The sequence below is a fragment of the Python bivittatus genome, unplaced genomic scaffold (genome assembly GCF_059951505.1).
Source record: "Python bivittatus isolate LINGU-HERP-01145 unplaced genomic scaffold, Pbiv_v1 ctg000610_np1212, whole genome shotgun sequence".
Taxonomy (NCBI): Eukaryota; Metazoa; Chordata; class Lepidosauria; order Squamata; family Pythonidae; genus Python; species Python bivittatus.
The window spans coordinates 24,157,241-24,182,924 of record NW_028277088.1 but is presented as its reverse complement, the minus strand read 5'-3'; the positions used below and the strand labels follow the sequence as shown (position 1 = coordinate 24,182,924).

The window sequence follows — 25,684 nt, the reverse complement described above, 5'->3', positions numbered from 1 at the left end:
AATATCAGTGACAATTTGGCTGTTTTATTGCCTCAGACATCTAAATTTGGGTCAAAAGATGATATATAGCTAACTATTACTGACAATAAATAGTTCTATTTATGGAAGAATATATAAACTAATTCCACTGAACAACATTACAGAAATAAAATTAGGTTATGAGAAAGCTCTATTCAGGCTGCTAGATCTCAGATGGCTTAGTCACACATCCAAGCCATTACTAGATTCTGCAAATATCAAGTGATAAACTGACGTGTGTTGAGCTGACTAGAAGAACTCAAATGACAACTGATGGCAGTAAAACCTCACAGCTATCCATGGTAAAACTACCTTAGGCAGAGGTTCTAATTTGTGTGGACCAGTCCCAATGCAGTAAAATAATCAGAAAGTACCCACCCAATACCTTCAATACTATTTTTATTCCATTAGAAGTTTCACAAGCTCATATCTCTTGCAACTATTTCCTAATTTTTAGCAAATTAATCTTAAGAATCTACTGTACCCATTTAGGAAATTTAATGTTGGGAAATTAATATTTCCAAAATTTCTTATACCATTTATTAAATAACTATTTTATTATGCAATGCCATTTAATCATTACTCAAATGCCAAATAAAATTCAAAAAAGTAGTAGTTATTATTTTCAAAGGGTATTCTTTGTCATGAGTATGCTTGTAGAAATACCCAGCAGACAGCCCTTAAAATTAAGCAGCTGTATAATCTGCCACTCCATATTTGCAAATTGTAGCAAATGTCAAAAAACCCAGATATGATATATAGTCTTTTTATACTGATGTTAGGAAGAACTGTTTTAATCAGACCATATTTTTCATCACTAATGACAAACCTTGTATGAAGTGACAGTGGATAGATAATTTTCAAATACAATATCTGCAGTACTGGATATATTTTGTTTCCCTCTCTCCCATACACACACATATACATACATATATAAACTATACTGAAGAAAGTAGCAAAAAGAATTTTTCAAGAAATGTAAAGCACCTAAGGTCTGTGCAGGTAACAGTTTAGGGGGAGACACCTCCAGAGGGCAGATGCTCCCCACCTCTGGGTTAAATGGTGCATGACCATATAATATATGCAACTTTCTGATATACAAAGCTGCCCACCTCTGACCCTATCTACTTAACAATTAGCAAGCCTGTGCAAATGGAATATATAAAAACACTAATCCTGAGTAAAGTCAAGATTTGAAAAGGAACAAGCATCAGGTATTTATTTGTTGATCTGGCACAACTAGCCCACGGAATTGTAGCCCATGGAATCGGTATGAACTGATTGCAATATGATCTTTTGAAATAGAATAGAATAATATATACTTTTTAACAGTAGCTCATACCGCTGGACTAAAATATTAGACTAGATGGACTTGATCCAGAAAGACTCCTGCTCTCAGCTTTTTTTACACTGCCTATATATCACTGAGTTCAGTAGGAACAGATCTGAAAATGCTCATTTTCTACAAGCTGAGGCTATGCTGTTTTTATTTTGGATAATTAATGCAGGCCAGATTTGGATTAGTGATGGCACATCCCCTTAACCGCAGATGAATACACTCATAACAAATAGTCATTTGCATTATCTTGGATAGGAAGCCAAGCTCAGTGCTCACATCTGACATACACATGGTGAGTGTGAACTGGTGGCTTACATCAGTGCTCATATTTAGGGATGGCTTTCTGCAAGGAAGAAGAGTGCTAAATAAAAATTATACTAATATAAACAAGACTTGGGTTTGCATTTGCTGAAGTATCTTCTTCAGTGATGTTGCTTCCTGGGTTGGTGAAATACTATTTCATTTGAGAACTGTGAAAATATGAAGAATTCAAGAATATATTTTACCCAGCAGGATTTCTCACCTCCAAATAGCGACTCATGAATGGGGATTGTGTGTTTCTAACATTCTCTCAGAAGGGCAGAAGATGTGGTTGAACGCAAACAAATGGATGGGAGGTACAAAAGATTCCTGACATTGAAGGTTCAGCCTGAAGGGGGTTGTTTACCTGATGAACTGCAAGCCTTTTTGTAATGCCTGATCAGAGGATCTCCCTCTTCTTTTTCCTCACGTGTCCAGTTACCTCTTTTCCTCCCCTCATCTCCATCTAGTTCTGTTCTCCCCTTTCCCTTCTTCCCCTTCCCATTCCAATGAAGGGGCCTAGAACTGTTTAAAAAAGACTTAAGTTTTTTCTTTCCTTACTTATGAGGTCTAAAGTAGTCTTCCAACCAAACTTCAAAAATCACTTGCCATGCCAGATTTTCTGGGCAGGGGGCGGGGTGGGGGAAGGACTGGACAATTGAAACAAATCTCAATTAAACAAATTTCAATTTCTTAAATCTATTAAGTAAGAAATGAGTAACCATCCAAGTGATGTATACCATGGAGATTAATTTACAATCACAGAAATCAAGATACCACAAATAAAAGCTGAGGGAATAATATAGATAATATAAAGATTAGAAAGCCAGCAAAAAAAAAAAAAAAAGTACTGCACATTAATTGCTGCACAGAAGTTTATCCCAGTGTCTAAATATTTGCAGTGAAGACACTGAATAGATCTCCCTAGAAGGGGCATGTCAAAGTGGGAGGATGTCCTGTAGAAAAAGTATTTCACTGGTAGCAACCCCCCCAGTAGATACTACAGAAACAATTATTTGAATCAAATTAAAGAACCTCCCCCATCATTTCCAGATCAAATAGAACTTTAGATACCTTACAGATTAGAATACTAGAACACTACAGAACTTTTAAAAATGGCAATTCTAGCTCAGATTCTGTAGGTAAGGAAATATTTTGATTTTTAGCTTATATTTATATATCCATAAAAGCTTATGAGATCATGATGGCTGTAGACAGAAATTACTTTCTCTCTCTCAAACATCTTGCTGGCCATGTGAAGAGACAGGATTGCAGCTAGATTTTATGTATCTTGTTAGTACCCTTCAAAATATATAGTAAAGATCCTGTGAAAGAAATTGTACTGAAAAGTCAATCATACTATAATCATCACAAACAAGATATTTTCATTTGCTTCCACACAGTATCATTGCATAACATGATTTACTGAAGTATTTTTTAAAGAAAGTTTACTATCCATGAGTGAAATAGCAAAGGTATTGATGAAAAGTGATCTACCATCTGCTTCAGTAAAAAGCATCAACTTTTAAATTATATCTGTTAAAAAATGATCATTCTTTCAGATGTGGTCAGCTTGTATTGCTTGTTCTATTATTGTGTCTCTATTTAATAGTTACAGGAGGAGATAAATATATAGAGAGATATTAGATTTTTTAACCCGCCTATTATTTTTATAAATAACTCAAGGTGGTGAACATACCTAATACTCTTCCTTCCTCCTGTTTTCCCCAGAACAACAAGCCTGTGAGGTAGATTGGACTGAGAAAGAGTGACAGGCCCAAAGTCACCCAGCCAGCTTTCATGCCTAAGGCAGAACTAGAACTCACAGTCTCCTGGTTTCTAGCCTGGTGCGTTAATCACTAGACCAAACTGGCTCTTGGATATTGCAGATTTTGGAGCTGGAAATTACTTGTGGTATCAGAGGGAGAAATGAGATTTCCCCCAAATAAAATCAATTCATAGACTTTGCATAGATTTCTCTCTCTCTCTGTATATGCAAAAAAAAAAGGGAAAAAGAAAAAAAGAAAAGCAAACACTTCAAACCAAATGTCAAAATCCCATTTAATTAAAAAAAGGAAGTTTAGACTTTCATATGGCATGTGTTGACATCTATTCCTTTGATTTACAAGGGTATGGACTGGAGGGAGCAGATTGCTTTATTCAAGAAAAATAATATAGGAAAGCAGGGCGATTTGACAGGAAAGAGTGTAGGCTGCCTTAACTTTAGTGCTTGTTAAAACATGAAGGATTAATGGTAAAAAGGGAGGGATGAATTGTGAATGTCTCCAGTAGAGGATCTTCAAAAATGTTTGGGGTTTCTAAGAATGTCTCATGCAACCACATGAAAAGAGAGCCAGCCATACAGCTCTCTAAATCCAAAACTGGTATCGCTCTACTCCTACCATCAAACCAACTGACTTGAAATAGAGCCACAAATTGAATTTATTTTTATTGAAAAAGTACTAAGTCCTTGAAAGAAGGAGAATGGTGTGTCAGGAAATCCAGAGACTTCAGGGCAACATTCATAATGCAGGTATGCAGCCATGCTACGATTCAAAAAGTTTGCTCTGGGGAGAATCTAATGCCAATGTCTGCCTTTTGTAAAGAACCGCCATTTTGTTCACATGTAGCTTCTCCAGAATGGACTCTCTGCATTATAAAGAAGGAAAAGAACAAGTTTATCAAATTGGTTACATTACACTGGAGTGCAGATTTCTTTAACTGGGAAAAATTTTGGAAGCCTGACATTCAGGGTATATGGGACCGATTTTGAAAATGTCCTGGTCACCCAATATGTTTGAATCCCTGAACTGGACTACTGGTCCAAGGCATATTGCTGCTTGAGGTTAAAAAAAAAAAAAAAGATTGATCCATCACATCTGATGGGAGCAGGCAAACAGGGAGGCAGGGGTGGTTGTGTGTTCTCCATCTAACACTTCGTTGGCACTGGCATCCCCAGTATCTACGTCCTGAGGTGACTACTCCACTGATAGTAGGGCCTGACCAGTCCAGCAACATTTTTTTTTTTTTTTGGTAAAGGACTGGTCAGGGTACCGCAGTTGCTCTTAGGCACATCCTGCTGGCCAAATTGTTGCAGACTGCTATAAAACTACCTAACCACTATTTATAATCTTCAAGATTATCACATGCCTATCAAAACAGGCTAGTTTTACTTAAGAAGTTTGAAACGGATACTTCTCAGATCCTTTTCTTAGCCAATGTGTTATCCCAGGCTTTATTTTTCTATATGCTTTTTAAAATCTTTTTTGGATATTAGCAACATGTTCAAGAAAACAGACTCATGACAGCACAGATAAAACAAGCCTTACTACTATATATACAAGTAGATTGGCTCATTTGCTCAAAAAGTAAATCTGCTCACAATGGAAGTGATTTTATAAGCTTGTTCCAATCTCTTCATCTGCATAAGGACCATGTAACCACTTCTCTCCCATTTCTTCATATGCATATTAGTCAAATTACTAAGTCATTACAAATTACTTCTGGAATTTTTTGGAAGACTTGGGGACAGAATATGGATCTTTTACTCCTATCTCATTCACTTTATTTTGGGGGGAGAGTACCAAGGTTGCAGGCCAGTCCCCATCTTAGAAATGCATACCCATATATAAGTCCAATAAATACACAAACAAATCAATTTTCAGCAAGAAATAAAGTGAACTATAGAAACAAAAAGTGTTGCTTTGGGAATACATTAGACTGTAGTTTTGTTTTTAATTGTACAGCTCCATACAAATGGTAATTATACACATTTCTAAGGAATATGACATTGTTTAAAACTCTAAACATAAAATGAAATATACTTTTTAAAATACACTTCCTTCCCCCCCTTATTCAATCAAATGCCACACAGCAAATAATTTGCTTTTATAAATGACCTAAAAAACTGGGAAGCACCAAAAGTAAGAAAAAATGTCCCATTTTGCTACAATTTGTAACATGCTTTTATGCCTTGGAATCTACAGCCTGATCATCAATTAAAAAAAAAAAAACGATAATAAGAAACATCATTTTCTTTTTTTCCCCAAAAAGGCATGCCATAATTTTCACTCTTCATTTTTGTCAAAAAATATTTGATTGAACTGAGCATCTGATGTTAAAAGGGTTAAGTACAACACAGGTAGCTACAAAGGAAGCTCTTCAGCTTGTTAATGAACACCGTTCTTCCCCTGTGAGACCACCCTCCTTTCAAGTAAGTGGTAACTCAATCCCTGCGTTAACTCAGTTGTGTTTGGGTGTCCTCCAAGTCAAGGAACTCAGTGTGATAAGTCATAACGAATTGTCTATAATAACTCACAAAATGTTCCTAACTATTAAGCTCAAATAAAAGGACTTTTAATTTGGTTTTACAGATCCTTTTTAGTTGCTTTTATTTTTAATTTCTCCCAGCATATTGAAACATGGAAATCCCAGAGGCCCAGAAGCAAAACGTTCATTTAAACCCCTTTACTTCTTTCTTACCACATCCTATGTCAATAGATTATTTTTTTCCTCCACTGATTATTGTCTATTAAAGTCAATGGCTCAATAAAGTGGAGTGTGTTGTGACTGTTAACTGGTTAGTTAAATCAGTGTGAAATCATTGTTAAGATGCTGGCCACTGCCCAGAGAAACCCAGGTTGAAGGTCTCAATCATGGAAATGCCCTGGTTTACTTTGGGCCAGTAACTCACTCTCAGCCCAACATATCTTGCAGGGTAGTTATTGGACTAAAATGAAGAGAGAGCTCTATGTATGCTGTCTTTAGCTGACAAGAAAAAGAAAGGAGGAGGAGGAGAATGAGGAGAAAGGTGTTAGCCTCGGAAAAATATTTAGAAAAATGCTAGAGCTTCTCTTCACAAAAGCTGATCTAACAGAAGTACTGTAGCACCATTCATTGTAAAAAGAACAAATTTCACATTCTTCAGTTTGAACCCAGACACTGCTCTCATCTTTCTGAGAATTGAACTGGATATAAGGGCCACCAAATTACAAGGCAATTACAAGGCAATTAGTTTACAAATTAAATGCAGCTACTGCTGTCATTTGAGTTCTCATCCATGCAGATCAGGTGGAATCTTAAGTGGTTACCAATGATCCTGGCAAATTCAAAAGCAGACCTGAGGAAATCTAAGGATAGATAAGCACAGATTTATCATGTTAAATTCCTTGATTTACATTTCTTGCTTTATTTCTAAATCACTGACATTTGGGCTTGTACAGTTTGTCACTTGGGCACACTTTTATAATTACAGTAATTATTCCTTATCTTTTGATTTAAGTATTGTTTCTGGGAAAGTCTGAGAAACTATTATAGTCGCCCAAAGCCATCCCTTCCATTAATGTATCATTTACCAGTCATGTCAGCAAGTAATTAGTCATAAACTAAAATTAATTGAACATTGCACTAAACTATCTTGATAGTTTGGGAAATAAGCTTAAGCAAGTGAAGGTGTGATATTAAAACAGCACAGACCATTCCATTTGTTAGGGATAGTTAAACGGTGATAAAAACAGTGATGGTTGCTACCATAACAAATATCAAACTTACAACAATCATTGGGGTGATAATTGGTAGGACACTATCTACCTCTGTTCCAGATGTGGGCAACATTTGAGAGTGCCAGTCTTCAACTTTCCCCCTAAACTTCCAAAGGGTTGCAGGAGACCATCAATGAGATCATGACATTTTTGGAAGACACAAGACTGAATATTTTTGGTCTGTTTTTGAAGAGGATTTCAATGGGAATAGGAGTGGGGAGGTTTGAACAGCAAACCACTTTCACATTCATCCTTCTACTCCCCCCACCAGACAAAGGTCCACATGGGACATTCTGCTGCCAAATTCTGGTGATGCAAGCTGAGAATGGGGGGGGGGAGTAAAATGGGGGCTAAGGGACATGTAGCTTGTAGGTTGATCATACAATCTCTATAGATTAGGGCTACTTTTATTTTATCTTTTGTTAAGCTTAGGGAAAAACAGATGAAAATAACCAGAGAAAAGTAAACACAGAATGTCATAAATGAATCCATATGAATCATCACATATAGTGAAATCAGTAACGATGATTTCACATCCCAGTAGCTTTTGACAAAGTCCTATGTGCAACATGACACCATCTTAGCACCTGACAGAGCCTAATTTGAATGTCTACAACCCACTCCTACATAACATCAGGACTAACTAAATACAGACTCACAGCTTGAACATTAGCATCCTCTACTTTTCATCTCTCACTCCATTTTCTTTTCTTTTTCTTTCTTTTCTTTCTCTCTCTCTCTGGCCTGATAAAGAGTTCTAAAAGTGAAAAGGTAAAGACTACTGTGTGATTTTGAATTGGCATGATAATGGTATATCTCTAATAATAGGTTTTGGACTTCTTCCTGTATGTTACCACTACAGTCAGCTATAGCATCTTGCTTAGGCAGCAATTCCATATTAATTTTCTTGGTAGGAAATTAAAGCCCGCTGAGGCTTACTTCTGAGTAAGTAAGTACAGGACTGCACTGCACATTTGACACATGGATCTGATCAAGATTCTGGAGTGTTCCCATATCAGCTTTAAAAGCCTCCAGGATTATCTAGTACTGATTTAATTGGGAGTAACCACACAGGAAGCATCAAAGAAATGGAAGAATCAAACAGAAAGTATTGAACAGCAGGGCAGAAGGATGAAGCAAAGGAAAATTCAGTACATACAAGATGATTTCTTTACTGCTTTGGTTATCATCCTTCCTAAAAAGGATAAAATATTCTGAACATATTTTATCCTCCTTGCAGCAAAATATTCTACATATATACAATAAAAGTATATCCATGCTACAGAGTAAAACCGGTTTATTGCTTATTGTTTCTATTAAGGGTTTGCAAAACAAAATGAAGAGCTGTGTCAAAGATCACTATTTATACTATACACAATATACTATACAGAAATTGAAGTACTGATTCAAAATCCTAGATTATATTACCAGTTGTTCAAATTAAACCCATTATTATTTTAAAGGATCCTGTTTTTTTCCAAGAATCACCATGAAAAGTCCATTGCATTTGAATTCCGACAAAACCATTACATTTTCTTCAATAAACAGATATATAAACCAAATTTCACAATCTTTACTAGGATTGTACAAATCCTTTTAAAAGATGCTTCAGAACACATGCATATGAAGCCTAAAGCAGCCATATCTTCTTCCAGATTTGCACAGCTATTATGGAAGCTGTTCCTGGTTGCTTCCACATGTATGCAAGCGCACAGCCACTTGTTCACTTTGCAGATGGCAGAGATGCTGAAGGAATTGCTTATCACTTTTTAAGGTTTGCACAGCCCTACTCTTCACTTAAAACTTTATGAAGTTGATATTCTTAAGTGAAAATCCTGACTACTTATTTTCCTTCACTGTTTAGTAGAGAAAATAGACAGAACTATATTTTCAAACACTCACATAACCACATCAGCTTTGCTTACTGAGAAAATAATGGATTCCATAAAGGAAACCAGAAGATCTAACTAGATTGCACAGGAGAGTAAAAAGCTATATACCTGTGACTAAGAAATTTAGTGAAGATGAAAGTAGGGGAGAATAGTAAAGCAGCTTGAAGCCTTTTGAAGCAATTCCTCAGGTAGAATACAGTGACAAGTATCCACATATTAAAGAGATACTCCATTTTGATTAGGGAGTATGGAACAGGAAGAAAAAATATTTATTCATTATAGAATAACTAACTTAAATATTCAATGTGGAATGCTGACTCAAAATGAAAATATCTGATCGTATTCCTCTTTCAGAATATATCAATACATTTAAAGGAAAGTAGTATCTTGTCTTGCTTAAACTTGGTTGAATAAATCCTGCTTTTTTGCCAAGTTGTTAATGGTTGCAGAAATAAGATTCACATATGACCTTGTGGTTTTGTTGCACAAAAATTTATTTATATATATCAAATTTGTCACCGCCCATCTCATTAGAAAATGACTCTTGGTGGTTTACAGGAAAGATAAATATTAAAAATACAATGTTTTGAGTTGCATGAGTTGTGAGGTTGGTGAAATTTATCTTGGAGGTAGCAGGTGAAAGAATTCAGAATAGTCTAATGTTGCTACTGCATTCAATTCTTAATTGTCCTAATTTTATTTAATTATTAAATGTACTAATTAAATACATATCTAATTACTCAATTGAAAACAAAACTTGGTAAAAATACAAGCATCTTTAGCAGAGATTGAAAAGAACTGGAAATCTGTGACAAATCCAAGAATATGAAACTGGGTGAACAGTATTTAGCATATAATCATAATGGGAAAATGGACACACTAGACAGACAGATTAAAAGAACCAAAGAAAAAGGCATTTTATCTAGAACTTAGTATGTGCCTATTACTACATGAACAAATACTCATCATGGACCTCTGACTTCTTGGCTTCTCTTGACAAATGCTCCATAGAACTGGAAGCAGAAGCAACCAGGCATTCAAAGACACAAATCTCTGATAAGTAGACCTTGTCAGAGCTAACTTGCACACACCGCACCCTTTAAGTCCTTCCTTTCCTTCACCTCATTCCTGGAGGATCCTCATGCTGCTTCCCTTTCTTTCTTCTGAATGGCCAGCCCAGGAAGAATCTGTCATTCTTCCATTATTTTTATCTGCATATCTGCAGATATTGAAGAATCCCCTCCTCTTCCTCCCCTGGGAAGCAGGAGGGGGAATCATTCATATCCCAGAAGCATGTGCAATCCTATCCTTCTTTGTTTTTTATAAGGTTATGAAGGCTTGGAGTGACTGAGAACAACCAGTGAATTATGTATTACCAGAACGATAACTTTTTGGTTGTTTTTCCTGGTATTTTTTATTACTGTATACCACCCAGAGTCTCAAATAATTGGGGTGGTAGGTAGGTATGTAGGTAGATAAATAGGATTATTAGTTGAGTGGACAAGATATATTTGTGTGCAATTACAAATTCTGTAAAATAGAAACTATTTATTAAAGACCTAGTTTCAATGTGAAGTGTAATGGGCAGCATCAAGTGTCAATGCTGGGCATCATATGTCTCAGCCACATTTAACTGTCATATGTCTCTGTCAAAGTTCCTAGAGGAGAAGGCTGAGTTACTTCTCAACAAACCAGGCCTGGAATGTTTACCACATTTGCTATTCCAACCTATAGGACTTAGTGGTCGATGCAAAACTTAGCAGGGCAATCTTGTGCAAAATGTCCTATGTTCCACAGTATAAACAAAGACCCTGCATGTATTAGCCTTGCTTCTCTATAGCTGACAGGATAGCACAACTGGCTCCTAGCTACATGGATTCAACATCCAAAGACTCTAAAAAGTGGACAGAAGGGGAAGGACAGGAAATGAGAGAGAGAACCATCATCCCTCTTTTCCATCTGGAGTGCCTCAGCTCTTTGAACCTTCATCTATAATCATGCAGCATTGACTTAAGGCCTCCAAGGTACCTAAAGTTTTCCGATGAATTTAGTCATCTCAATCAATCAAAACTAGTTTGGAATCAAAGCTAATTCCAACAACTCCTAGGTATAATTGTAAGTCCTATATACTCCAGTGCATTTTTTCCTTCTTGTGCAATAGAGCAGGCTTCAGTACCTCTCTGAGGTGGGATGGACAGTTTCCACCAGCATTTTAGGGTAATAGACTAGCCTGGTTCCAGGCTGTTTGTTTCGGACTTTCTCAGAACTCTCACATTTCTGAAGCATTTTTTTAACAGACTAATTGTGATGCTTCTCCTACTTGTCACTAGGGAATGCACAAATATCCTCACAATTATTGTGTACTTTGTTATTTGTCACCATGGTTCTTTTTAAACAGAGAAATTTTATTTTTTTAAAAAATACTCCCTTCTTCCCTGGGACATGCAAAGAATGTAGTTAGGGGAGGAGAAGGAATTGCCAAGGCTCTCTAATAAAGAATTCTCATTACTGCAACAAACTATATTTCTCAGATTCTTTGGAGAAGTCAAAACAGTTAATGTGGTAAAACCAAGATAAGGTTGTCATGTATATAGGTCCCTGAAAGAACAGTTAAAACTAGAACAAGGAGCCTATAGAAAAGCTGCAATCAAGTGTAACAACTTGTTCATCATTTGGTATCCATCCATCTGCCTTCTGTAGAAGAACTATATACTGTGAGGGTCAAAAGGAGGGCAGAGAGGATATCTGCAGACTCTTCTCATCCTGGGTACAATCTGTTCCAACTTCTTCCTTCAGGACGGCGCTATAGAGCTCCTTATGTTAAAACATCCAGACATCAGAATAGTTTTTTCCCTCGTGCCATTGCTTTGCTGAATACCATGTGATTTTTTTTTTTTTTTGTTCTTATCCAAACGCACCATTGATTTTGCTGTTATCACCGAAGATAAATTCCTTGTGTATGTTTTATACTTGGCCATTAAAGTATTGGTATTGGTATCTCTGAGAAGTGTTCAGTGATAGTATAGTCAAACAATCTATTTGGGAAACTGCATTAAACCTTACAGCCAGTCATGAACAGTCATTATTTATAAAATGTCTGCTATGTGGATCGAATAAAAAAACAAATCACTGCGAAAGTGGTATGGGGACTGGGGGGGGGGGGGATGAAGCCTCTTAATCTGTTTTTCTACACCTGGATGCACAAGTATGACCACAGCAAGTGGAGTGTGAAACAAACTGCCATTCGCAAATGTAGCTGAATTTTCATCAGATCCTCATAAAGCCACTTACTTGATAAAAGAAGCTCCTCCATATGTGCAAGCTGTTTGCAAACATGGAAGATATTCTCCATGTCATAGCCAAATATTAAAATTGTAGTCACTACTTTATCTGCACAGCTTTAAACTTGTGTCTGGATCCCAGTACAAAGTAAAGCAACTAGCAAGACAAAGAGTTACTACAAATCTTCTATCTAGTGGTGGCTTAATACAAATATTTCTCTTTTCAGTCACCCAGAGTCATATTTCAAAGATATGAGTATGAGCATTGACCATGTTCTTCATTATAAAATCTATAGCCATTTGCTATGTAGCCATGAACAATAAGAAAGTGCAGTATGAGGGAGAAGTCATAACCACAAAAATAAACAAATTTGTTATATGAGCTGTCAAAATGAATTCAGGATGGATCTTAATTCAGACTTAATAAATATTATGTTATGGATAATAAAATATTTTGATTGTTCCAATAGGAAGGACTTTTCTTATAAATGGAAGGACTCTATTTTTTTTCTCATGGTACATTTGTTTGCCATTTCCTCCTTACATTGTTTTGACTTTAAATCTTGTTCACACACTTTCTTCATTTAAAATCCTTTTAAAGATAATTTGATGGAATATGTGTATGTAGGAGGTGGGGGATTCATTTTTATATCCACTCCTATTATCTCTATATTTTCAAAAGGTCCTGCAGAGATATGTGCTTGACAGAGAAACGGGGCAAAGGATAGGGCAGAGATGCATCCCCAAGGTACGTAGAAACTATGTGGATTCTTTGATTAAAAAGAAACTGGAGTTCCTAAGGACAAAATTAAATTCTTCTGTTCAAAATTGTTTACTGGGTGAAACAATACTGCCTTGCAATTTAAAGAATCCAAGGTAAATGTGTTATGTATTGCAGTGAAGATGCCCACTTTGTATAATGGAATGCACTCTTGTATACCCATCAATGTATCTATTCCATTGGAGACAAATATTTAAAGGCCATCAGTGACTTAATTACTACTAATGACTTAATTTGCCATTTTTGTTTCTGTGTTTACTGGATTTATAAGGCTGCCCAACTCAAACAATGTGACTCTAGGTGGCATACAACAGAAAAACAAACAATAAACCAAAAGAACCACATTACATTCAAACATACACAACATAGAAATATGAATACAAAGTAGAAAATGGCAACCAAACACAATAATAAAAACAGCCAAAAGGGAACTCCACTTAACTGGACCCAAACGCCTGGGGAATAAAACAGGTCTTAATGGCTTTCCTACAGGTGAGCAGAGTTCAGGCCTATTGTATATCTGGAGGGTGCGGGGGGGGGGATCATTCTAGAGCCCAGAGGCAGCCACCAAAAAGACATACTTCCTAGGTCTTATAAGGTGGCAGAGTTTAAAAGAGGGCACCTGGAGCATGCCTTTCCTATGGGAGCATACAGGGCAGGCAGATGTTCTTGGGAGAATGTAGTCCTCCAAGTAACCTGGTCCTATGCCATGTAGGGCTTTAAAGGTGATAACCAGTACCTTGATTTGCAGTCAAAAGTCTACTGGAAGCCAATGCAGCTCACAGAGTAGTGGTGTTACGTGGACCTGACAATCTGCACCCATGATTCCCTGCACTGCTGCATTCTGGACCAACTGAAGTTTCTTGATGGTCTTCAAGGGCAGCCCCATGTAGACCGTGATGCAGTAATCCAATCAGGAGAAAATTAAGGTATGAGTGACCATGAGCAGGGCCTCCTGGTCAGGAATAGGCACAAGTGGCACACAAGATGCAGTTGTGCAAAGTTATGTTGGATGAGTTATGTTTATTGGGACACAAAGATATTGATAAGGCTAATATCGAACACTGAGGAATTACCTGGCTGATTGGCTCATTGTGGATTCCCAGCTATCCGAAAAGAAGAAATCATGAGACTATTTCTAAAGATCATCTCTCTGATTAAGCCTTAAGATTGTTCCAATTATTATGTCATCACAAGTATACTTTTCTTGCACAAGATTTTCAAGTAGAATCTACTATAGTGTACAGAACAGAAAAAGAGAAGAAAGATGGCAGCGCCTCATTTGGCTGTGGCTGCATTGGCTTCCAATAGTTTAGTGATTGAGCAGCAAAGTTGTGCAGCTAGATTGATATATGACCGGCAACATATAGTGGAGCTGCAGACGTACAATGGGCATCTTGCTGTCTTGGGGAGACTACTATGCCTTGGGCTGCTGCGTCAGCGAGGTCTGGAGACTTATGGGATTGCGGGGTCTCTCACCGGCATTGGCTGCTTTTCGAGGAGATGGAGAAGACAGAGGCGGCAGCAGAGGAGGCGATGTGATAGAAAGCAAAGGCGGGGGAGCCAGGAAAGACTAACGGCAAGGCTGAAGGTTAACCCACATAGAGAACCACTTCCATCCATTTTGTTTACTAATGTTTATTCTCTGGAGAACAAAATGGATTATTTGAAGTTGGATTTTACAACAAAGCGTGAGGTGAGAGACTGCTGTGTTATAGTGCTGACGGAGTTCAAGTCATCTGTTTCTGAGAAAGCTGTTGGTATGGAGGGGCTAACGATGTTCTGACTGGAGTCTCACTCTTAGTGAAAAAACTCGAGGTGGTGGTGTATGTATATCAATAGCAGATTGTGCATTAACTCAAAGGTGGTTTCAACTTATTGTTCGCCTGCTGGGGAGTTGTTGACTATCAGATGCAGACCTTTTCATCTGCCCAGGGAATTCACCATTATTATTACAGCTGTGTATATACCATCCCCCCTGCAAATACGAAGGAGATTTTGAAAGTTCTTTATCACACCATAAGTGACTTGCAAACTATCCACCCGGAGGGTGTGTTTATTGTACTTGGAGACTTTAAACAGGCTAATTTGAAAGCAATCCTCCCTCATTTCCATCAATATGTGGATTTTGCAACTAGGAATAGGCACACATTGGATTTAGCCTATTCTAACATCAAGAGTGCATTTAAGGCTTTTCCCCACCCCAATCTCGGTTCCTCAGACCATCTCATTGTAATGCTAATTCCAGCATATAGAAAAAAACCAATTGTGAAGCAGGTGAGAGTTTGGCCCAAGGGAGCAAAGGAAGCATTACAAGGCTGTTTTGAGTGTACAAACTGGGATATGTTTAGGGAAGCTGCAATGAATAACCAACATATGAACGTGAGGAATACATTCCATCTGTAACTGCATATATTCAGAAGTGTACGGAGGATGTCAGTGTTATTGAGAACATTATCTTATGGGCGAATCAGAAAGCTTGGATGACTCATGAAGTATATGTGAAGTTGAAAGTGTGGAATGCTGCTTTTACGTCTGGTGATATGGGTTTCAACAGCCAGAGCTGATCTGAACTGGGCTATAAGAACAGCAAAGCAGGCTTATGGTCAGAAAGTTCAGAATTTCTTTCAAGATCCTACAAATACCAGGCAGATGTGGCAGGGTATTCAGACTATTACAGATTATAAAGCTACTCTGACATCATGTGAGGAGAATATAGATTTTCTTAATGAACTTAATAGGTTTTTTGGTAGGTTTGAAGCATTTAACAATACTCCTGCGAGGAAGGCTGTATCTCATCCTGACGAGCAGGCACCTATCCTTGATATAGTTGACTTTCGGAGGACCCTGAGAAAAATTAATATTCAAAAAGCAGTGGGCCCAGATAGTATTCCAGGGAGGGTACTGAGGGACTGTGCTGAACAGCTGGCCAGTATCCTCACGGACATATTCAATATTTCCTTGCACCAGGCTGTGGTCCCGGTAGGCTTTAAGACTGCGACTATTATACCCGTGCCTAAAAAATCTACAATCACGTGTCTTAATGATTATTGCCTGACAGGACTCACTCCCATTGTGATGAAATGCTTCGAGAGGCTGATGAAGGATTACATTGTTTCCAGACTCCCTCCTTTGTTTGATCCACTTCAGTTTGCTTATCGGCAGAATCACTCTGTAGAGGATGCAATCTCTTCTGTTCTTCATTCGAGTCTGGTGCATCTTGAGAAGCACAACAGTTATGTATGATTGCTGTTTGAACATTTCAGCTCAGCATTTAATACAATTGTTCCCCTGCATTTGGTGGACAAACTGGGTTCACTGGGTTTCAGTACTCCCTTGTGTAACCGGCTACTTGACTTCCTTACTGAGAGATCTCAGTCGGTGCGAGTTGGAAATAATACCTCTAGTTCTCTCTCTCAGCATTAGCTCCTCACAGGGCTGTGTTCTCAGCCCACTGTTGTTCACCCTTATGACCCATGACTGTTGTGCTAGGTTTACCACCAATTCCGTTGTGAAATATGCAGATGATACAATGGTGGTGGGTCTTATCAGGGATGACAATGAGTGGGTTTATAAAGAGGAGGTGAAGGGTCTGGTGGAGTGGTGTAATAAAAACAGTTTGGTCCTAAATGTGGAAAAAACTAAGGAGATTATTATAGATTTCAGGAAGAACTGGTGTAGTCACACTCCACTTTTTATTAATAACATAGCTGTGGAGTCAGTCAGTAGCATTAGATTCCTAGGGGTGCAGTTAACGAATAGTCTGACCTGGCCCTTAACACCGCATTTTTGGTAAAATGAGCACAGCAACGTTTGCATTTTTGCGCCGGATGAGGAAAGTACATCCCGCATCTTCCATTCTCCTTACTTTCTATAGAGGCACTATAGAGAGTATACTCACTAATTGTATTTCCATCTGGTTTGGAGGCTGTAGTGCCTCAGACAGAAAGTCTGTGCAGAGGGTAGTAAGGGCAGCAGAGAAGATAATTGGGATCTCTCTGCCTCTCATCCAAGACCTAGCATATGCACGGTTTGTCTAGAGCTCAAAAGATCATCAGTGACGCCTCCCATCCTCATCATGGCCTGTTTTCTTTGTTACCCTCTGGGAAGAGGTTCCGCTGTATCCGATGTAGAACAGCCAGATTGGGAAATAGCTTTGTCAAGACTGTTCATTGCTGGTTTTGATCCAGGCTGTTACATCCATTCATTCAAATTCATCCTTTGATGAATATGATTCAAGGGAAGCCCATATTCAAAAGGGTGCTAATTGAAGTTCAATGATTAGCTAGAGATAATTATGAGTATTCATGATCTTGAACACATCAAATTATTTAGAACAGGGGGTCATACTGAGGGGTTTTTTTAGATCTTTTTATCCTGCCTTTATTGTTTTTATAAGTAATTCAAATTTTATTTTATTAAATAAATTTTATTTATTTTATTTTATTTTATTATATTTATTTTATTTATTAAAAGATTTTATTAAATCTTCCACATATGAATGACAGAGGTATAGATGTAAACATTAGCAGTACAATTTAATATCTTCTATGGGTAGAACATTCTGTGTAAGCAACGAAAATCTCTGGACTGAAGGTATGACTGAATAGGCACCTCTCAATGGGAGTCTTTTTATGCTTGTAAACTTAGTAGAATTGTCATTATCATCTTGGAACACTGAACAATAATTTTATAAAGTAAGATCTTCATAATGGATCAGATTTTTTAAAGTTATTTTGATTATAGCTTCTGTATATTTTATTAGTATCAAACACACACATTCATTGACAGAAGGTGCTTTAGCAATAAAACATAATTAATGATTAAATAGCCTTACTGTGATAAGTAGATTTAAAGTAAATTTTGTCTTTATACAGCATAGGGATACTTCTTTCCTATTTTCAATTCTCTGTGGTGAACCCATATGCTTCCCCCTTAGTTAATTTCTTCAAAGGTCATTACCCCTTTGTAGAAATCTTCTAGGAGAATTTTCAATACTTCAGCTAGTGATTGACTGCTTTTAGCTTCACTTTACAGAATTGTGGGATATTAATTATGATTAAGTTAATGTTGCTCTTGTACATAAACCTTTTTGGGGGAAGCCAGGATTAACTGTTCACAGTGGGATTTCCCTAGGGGTAACTTACATAAGGCAAAACCACTAACTAGAAATTAGATCAAATTCATTCTGTATTGAAAAAGGGAATTAAATTATAGAATGAGCTCAACAAAAAGCATATCAAGAAAAATGCATGGTATGGGGGTGGAATTTAGAAAATCCTTTGCAAATTCTTTATTATAACAAAGTTCCAATTCCTTTTTTTTTTTACCAGACATAGGGTGAAAAATAGATAGTAAACAGATAAACAGATAGTATGATCCTATGCCTAGTTTCTAGTAGTATACCAAATAGGATTCAAATTGACTAGAATTCTGGGGTTCTTTCAGTTTCAAATGAGACCTAATGAGAGGAGATATATGAAATGTATAAGTGAACTATGGATGGACAGAAGACCTACATCCATACTAACGGAGAAACAGTTAGTTACCCAACAGTTCAACATAGTGAAGAGGAAACTGCTCTCACAACCTGAGATAGACCAACTCCACATTACATCCTGGACTCAAGAAGACCCAGAACAACAACTGCAGCCAACACCTGAAGCTGGAACATCACTGCCACCCCCTCCATTACAAAGCACAGCAGCTGATATGAGGCATAAGATTATGGATAAACTAGCTACAGTCAACCCTCAAGACTGATTACCAAAGCTCAGTGGATAAGTACCATCAGACAGTATGCTAGAAGATGCCAATAGAGCCCTCATGACAATCCCTACTACCACTATAACTCAAACTAATGAACTGGCACATGTTATAGTCGCTGTAATCCTGGAGATGCTTGGCTACACAATGAGAAGAACAGCACATCCCCCCCCCACCCCGCCAAGGAAATGAGGTTGGAGGCTAAGATCAAGGCAACTCAGAGAGTCAAGCTGGTGGAACTACAGAAGGGTGTGGAGATTAAGGATAAAACTCGGCTACTGAAAAAATACAAGGGCCTGACTCCATCTGAAGCCCTAGAGACTGCTAAACAAAGGCTCATGGCACTGGCTACCAGACTAAGGAGATACACTAGAGAAGCACAGGCCAAGAAGATAAATGCCCTGTTCTCCAAAGAACCATCCAAGATGTATTCCCAACTGCAGTGCAACAACACAGTAACAGCAGAGCCACCAACAGCAGAAACTGGACAGTACTGGAAGAACATATGAGAGAAATAGAAGACATATAACACCAGTGCAAAGTGGCTGCAGGACCTGAGAGCAGACCACAGCAATCTCCCAGAACAGGAACCAGTCACTATCACAGTAGCAGACATCCAACAGTGGATCAAGAACATGAACAGCTGGACACCACCTGGCCCAGACATGATCCACACCTACTGGCTAAAGAAACTAACAGCAGTACATGAATGCCTAGCAGCACAGATGAACCAGCTGCTCCCACTCAAGACTGGCTAATATAAGGACGGACAATGCTGATCATGAAAGGGTCTGCTTCGAGTGAGGCTGGAGAACTGACACATTTTGGGGGAGACATTGCGGCTGAAAGGCAGCTGGATGCAGAATCCAGACTGCCCATAATTCTCTCTGGATAAAAGAGAGATCTTGAGATTACCCTCATGCATTCCGGACAGCTGGGGCATTTTTTTTGTGAGTCGGCAGCAGAAACTTGTTTTTGCAGCCACTTGGGATCAGCTGGGAGTTGTGGGTTTCATCATGCTCTGAGCCGTTAATGTAGCCTTTTTAAGGCCTCATTTGTCCAAACCTCATATTTTTAATCATCATGGAGTTTAATTTTTTTCTTACTGTTTCATTAAGATTGAAAAACCTTCAGAGTTCCAAGTTGGATGTTCACTGGGTGAGTTTCTTAAATCCATTTAAAGAGAAAGAAAATTACATGTTTCCAGCTTTATAAGATCTTTATTTTTTGTAATACATAACAAAAGGGGAATTATAGTGTTGTTCTTTGGAAAGTTTTTAAACACTAAGGATTTGGATGAAATTGATTTAAAGAAAGACTTGAAAGTTAATTAAAAAGATTTTCTTGTGTGGGAAAGAACTTTATGTTTACATTTCGACCTGATAACAAAACCTTAAAGGTTAATCACTAAAGAGCACTAGATGGCAACCTTAAAGGAAACATTTTATAAATTGGCTCAAGAAATCCTAGGAATATTTAACCCTATACTGGAACCAAAAGTTGCTACTGAATAGAATCAAGTTCCCTGGAAAATAACTGAAATGGATTTTAAGGTGGATTTAAAAATTATAACCTGTAAGAAAGAGGTGGAAATATTGGATTTACAAATGGAATTGGATGGTAGTTTGAAAATTAAAAAAGATATACAAATAATATACCAAAAGAGAAATATGGATTACCCAATTAAATTGGAATATAAGAGACTTTAAGGAGTGGCTACATTGAAAATACATAAGGATTTTGATAAAGATGACAAGGATTTTGAGAGAAGAGACAAGAATAATAGAAAAAGACAGATGTTAGAACTTTATCATATTCAAGGATTGATGGGAGGAAGAAGAAAAAATCTAAAATTGGCTTATTTGATTATGGTTAAGTAATGATTTGTTATTTTTGGTGATACTTAATGGTTATTTTGACTGGATAACTCTTTTTTGGAATGTCTAATTGGGTGTAGTGGATTAGTTTGTAATATCCATGTTACTATTTTTGGTATATGAATAAGGGATTATTATTTCTGGTAAGGATTAATCTTTTTTGGGTTTAATTTTTTTATGATGTTTCATTGTTAATTGGGTTTAATAATGGGTTGCTATCTCGGGTGATGATTAGCGGTTAGTTTTTTATTATTTGTAATATTTAATTGTTAATTGGGATGAGACTTTGATTACAAAGAGAGGGATTGGGGGATTATGTTTAAATGGAAAGGGATTGCTTATGTTGCTAGTTATGTCTGTTAATCTTTACACCTTTTGTTGACTAATAAGGAGAGCTGAGGATTCAGAGATGGGTTTATAGAAAATGGGGTGAAGTATGGAATGAAGATGTATTTCGTAGTATTTTAAGAGACAGTGATAAGTTGTTAATGTTGTATATACTTGCTGAGGATGAAGGAGGAAGTTTCTTCTTACTACTTTTTTTTTGGTGGGGGGATTTTTTATTTTTCTTTGCACTGTCTTTTTTTTTTTATCTATTTTTGTATTTGATTTTTGTATTAGTTTTATCTGTTTTATATAAACGTCAATAAAAATCATTTTTTTAAAAATTTAAGACCCCACAAGGGAACAGCACTGTCCATCTACCAGCCAATAACCTGCCTCCCCACAACATGGAAAGTCCTATCAGGCATCATAGCTGCCAAGCTACAGGACCATATGAACCAGTACATAAGCACAGCTCAGAAGCGCATTGGGAACAACACCAGAGGCTTAAAACACCAGTTGCTCATAGACAGAGCAGTCACCCAAGACTCAAGGTCTAGACAGACAATCTGAGCACAGCCTGGATTGATTACAGGAAAGCCTATGACTCAGTGCCACACACACGGATCTGTGAGTGCCTGGTGCTATACAAAACCAACAGGATGGTAAGGACCTTCCTGAAGAACTCAATGGGACTGTGGAGGACACCACTGGAAGTCAAGTCAAGACAGCTCACACAAGTGGCCATCAAGTGCGGCATATACCAAAGTGATGCACTGTCCCCACTGCTGTTTTGCATAAGCTTGAACCCCCTCAGACAGATAATCATAAGGGCTGGATATGGATACAAGTTCAAGAGTGGAACTATCATCAGCCACCTCCTCTACATGGATGGCATCAAGCTGTATGCTAAGAATGAATGAGACATCAACTCACCAATCCACCTGACACGGATCTACAGTGAGGACATTGGGATGTCATTCAGACTGGAGAAGTGTGGCCAGATGGTAGTAAAGAGAAGGAAGGTAATTTAAGATTGATGCGGTGGAACTACCAGCGGGCCACATAGCAGACATATAGACCAGCTACAAGTACCGTGGTATCCCACAGTCACATAGGAATCACAATGAGGCAGCAAGGAAAACAGCAACATCCAAGTACACCAAAGGATAAGACATGTCCTGAAGAGCCGGCTCAATGGGAAGAACAAGATCCATGCCATCAACACATATGCCCAGCCACTCATCAGATTCCCTGCTGGTATAGTGAGCTGGCCAAAGGAGAACATGGAGACTGCCAATGTGAAGACCCAGAAGCTCCTCACAATGTACAGAGGTTTCCACCCCAAGTCCAATACCCAGAGACTGTACACCAGCCAGAAAGAGGGTAGGCAGGGTCTGGTGAGCGTCAAAGTCACTGTCCTGGATGAAACCCAGAGCATCCAGGAGTACATCACTAAGATGGCACCCAAAGATGAGCTGCTAAGAGAATGCCTAAGGTAGCAGCAGACATGGAAGGAAGTTCAAGCAGAAGCAGTGCCATGGCAAGACAACTCCTGCATGAGATGTACCATCGACAGATAGCTGAGGTGGCTGACATTGGGAAATCCTACCCGTGGATGGAAAGGGCTGGGCTAAAAGACACCACTGAGGCACTGATCATAGCAGCACAAGAACAGGCACTAAGCACCAGATCCATAGAACCAGGGGTTTACCACACTATACAGGACCCAAGGTGCAGACTGTGCGGAGAGGCCTCAGAGACAGTCCAACACATAGTAGCAGGGTGTATGATGCAGACAGGAGCAGCATACACTGTACACAATCAAGTAGCTGGCATTGTGTACAGGAACATCTGCACAGTGTATGGGCTAGACCCTCCCAAGTCCAGATGGAATATTCCCCAGAAGGTCATGGAGAATAATAGGTAAGATCCTGTGGGACTTCCAGATCCAGATGGACAGGCAGGTACTGGCCAATCAACCAAACATTGTGGTAGTAAACAAGGACCAGAAGACAGCAGTGGTGGTAGATGTAGCGGTGCCAAGTGACAGCAACATCAGGGAGAAGGAGTATGAGAAGTTGGAGAAGTACCAGGGTCTGAAGGAGGAACTAGAGAGGATGTGGAAAGTAAAGGTCAAAGTGGTCCCAGTGGTGGTAGGAGCATTCACAGCTGTGACTCCTAAGCTGAGAGAATGGCTCCAACAGATTCCAGGAACAACATCAGAGCTCTCTGTCCAGAAGAGTGCAGTGCTAGGAACAGCTAAGATACTGCACAGAACCCTCAAATTCCTAGGCCTCTAGTAGAGGACCCGAGATTGAGGAAGACACATACCACCCACAGAGGTGAGAGGGGATTTTTGTGCGTGTATGTGTAGAGTAATTGGGAGGAGGGGTGTTGGTGATACTTTACCCTATCCTTTGGATATTATCACATGACAAAGATCTGTGACACAAATCTTTCCAGTATTCTCTGGTAAAAGCTGACAAAATACTTATTTCCTTTGCCAGTCCAGTATCATAGTATAGGGTCTTCTGACACAATTGAGGTCTTTTGAGGTTATCAGACTAACATAAGAAAGGCATGCTATAGCTATTTCCAGGCTTAATTCAAAGTTCTGATGCCAATTATTAAAGTCCTGATATGAATTTAGGTGGGCGAGTATAAAAAGAAAGTCTTCTCTGTAGTGGAATTCCAGTTATGGGAATGCCCTTCCCAGGAAGATAGTTGGCACCATATAGACATTGTTAACAGTGTGAAGTGAACTGTTATAGTACCACATCAAGATATTCGTCTTCTCTCATGCATTTTTCTACTTTAAGTGCCCACATTGTATTAGGATAGTAGCTTTTAGATATTTTTACTTTCATAGACTTTTCTATGCTATTAACATACTTCATTTTTACCAGGTTATCTTTGTTTTATTTTTGAATATTTTAAAATCACTTTCTAATCTAATCTGCCATTTTATTAGGTAGATTAAAATGTAATAAAAATAAATATTAAAACAAATATTTTAGCAGAATGTTTTAGCAAAAAATTCTGCTAAAGTAATAGCAGAAGAAAATCCTACATGGAATTGCAGGAAATATTTTTACATGTTCAGAAGCATTCTGATCCTTCTACCTCTAGTAACGTACATCAGTGAGGTGGTTAGCCCAGTGCTGGAGGAATGGGTCTTGGCATTACATTAGTGAGAGGGAGTTTTGCTGGGAGTTTCTTTTTTTCAGGGAACAGTGGCTGACTCTGAAGATTTTTTTTTTTTGAAAAGGGAATCTAAGCTGCCCCCCATCCCCCAAAGTTATACGTTGACATCTCCCAAGATACAGGAACTAATCTAAAGCAGGACTAGAACTCACGGTCTCCCGGTTACTAGCCTGGTACCTTAACCATTACACCAAATTGGCTCTCACTGTTTGGTGATATTGAGCCAATTTTGAAAATTTTGAAAACGGACTGACATAAGAATAAGAAAACAAGTATTTGTCCTGAGACAGTGGCCTTTATACCAGGTCTGTTAGCTTAGTCTTCATGAGTATATAATGACTGTATTAAAAACCTACTGATCTGTTTCTTGGACAGCCTAAGATTAAATTATTTTAAGCAGAGGTGCCAACAGGAGGGGTTGGGGGAGGCAAACGACAAAAGCAGCATTGCACCATCCCAATGCGAGCTCTCACCCTTTTATATTTTTGTAGTTGCCTCCATCCTGGGGCTGAGAGAGAGCGACTGGCCCAAGGTAACCCAGCTGGCTTTGTGCCTAATGCGGGACTAGAACTCCTGGTCTCCCAGGATGCCTTAACTACTACACCAAACATTTAGAGGTAGCTAATAAAGACATACTAACAACAACAAAATTAATTACATTACAAAGTTTAAAAAATCACTATAAAACAGGAAAAACTTTGCAGCAAGAAATTAATTTAAAACTGATAACAGAAGAACAAAAACTACAGCACTGAGACAGCCTGAAACCATGCAATTATGTAAGAGACATAGGCAAGTCAAAACACTTTTGCCTGGCACCAGAAAAAAATATTAGATACTACTGTAGGTAGGTCTACTAGGTGGCCCCTATAGAAAAAAAATATATCTCGTAACTGCTAGGTGTTACCTCACTAACTCTGGGGCGCTTCGAGGAGATCACTACTAGGCTGGAGAACGCAAAGACAGCACTCACCTGGCTGGGAACAATTCTAGATATATGCTTTCCAAAAGAACCTTTGGCAGCTCATGAAAGACAATATCATACATTATCTTGCCAAGGTTAACTACTTTAAATTCTCATTGATTTCCACTGCAGAGATTAACAACATAAAAGTGTTTAGCTTGCTTTTCCTAGTGATTTAATAGGCAGTTGTACCAAAATGTATTTGAATCAGCAAACAATAAACTACAGATCTCACCTTGTTTGACAAAATTGTACTATATCAATAATACTACAGAGGAAGAGGACATATTTATGATTTCTATCACTGGATCTTGCTCCCATGTCTTAAACCAAACAAATGTTGTCATGCATTTTAGGATATCCATAATGTAAGCCATCTGTGAAAGACTGGCTTT

At 38.2% G+C, this 25,684-nt stretch overlaps 1 protein-coding gene across 9 annotated transcripts in view; it reads right to left on the bottom strand.

Annotated features, from left to right (window-relative positions):
• The window catches only part of DYNC1I1 (dynein cytoplasmic 1 intermediate chain 1), a 231,435-nt gene that overhangs the window by 55,782 nt on the left and 149,969 nt on the right, over positions 1-25,684 (bottom strand). The window lies entirely within an intron of this gene.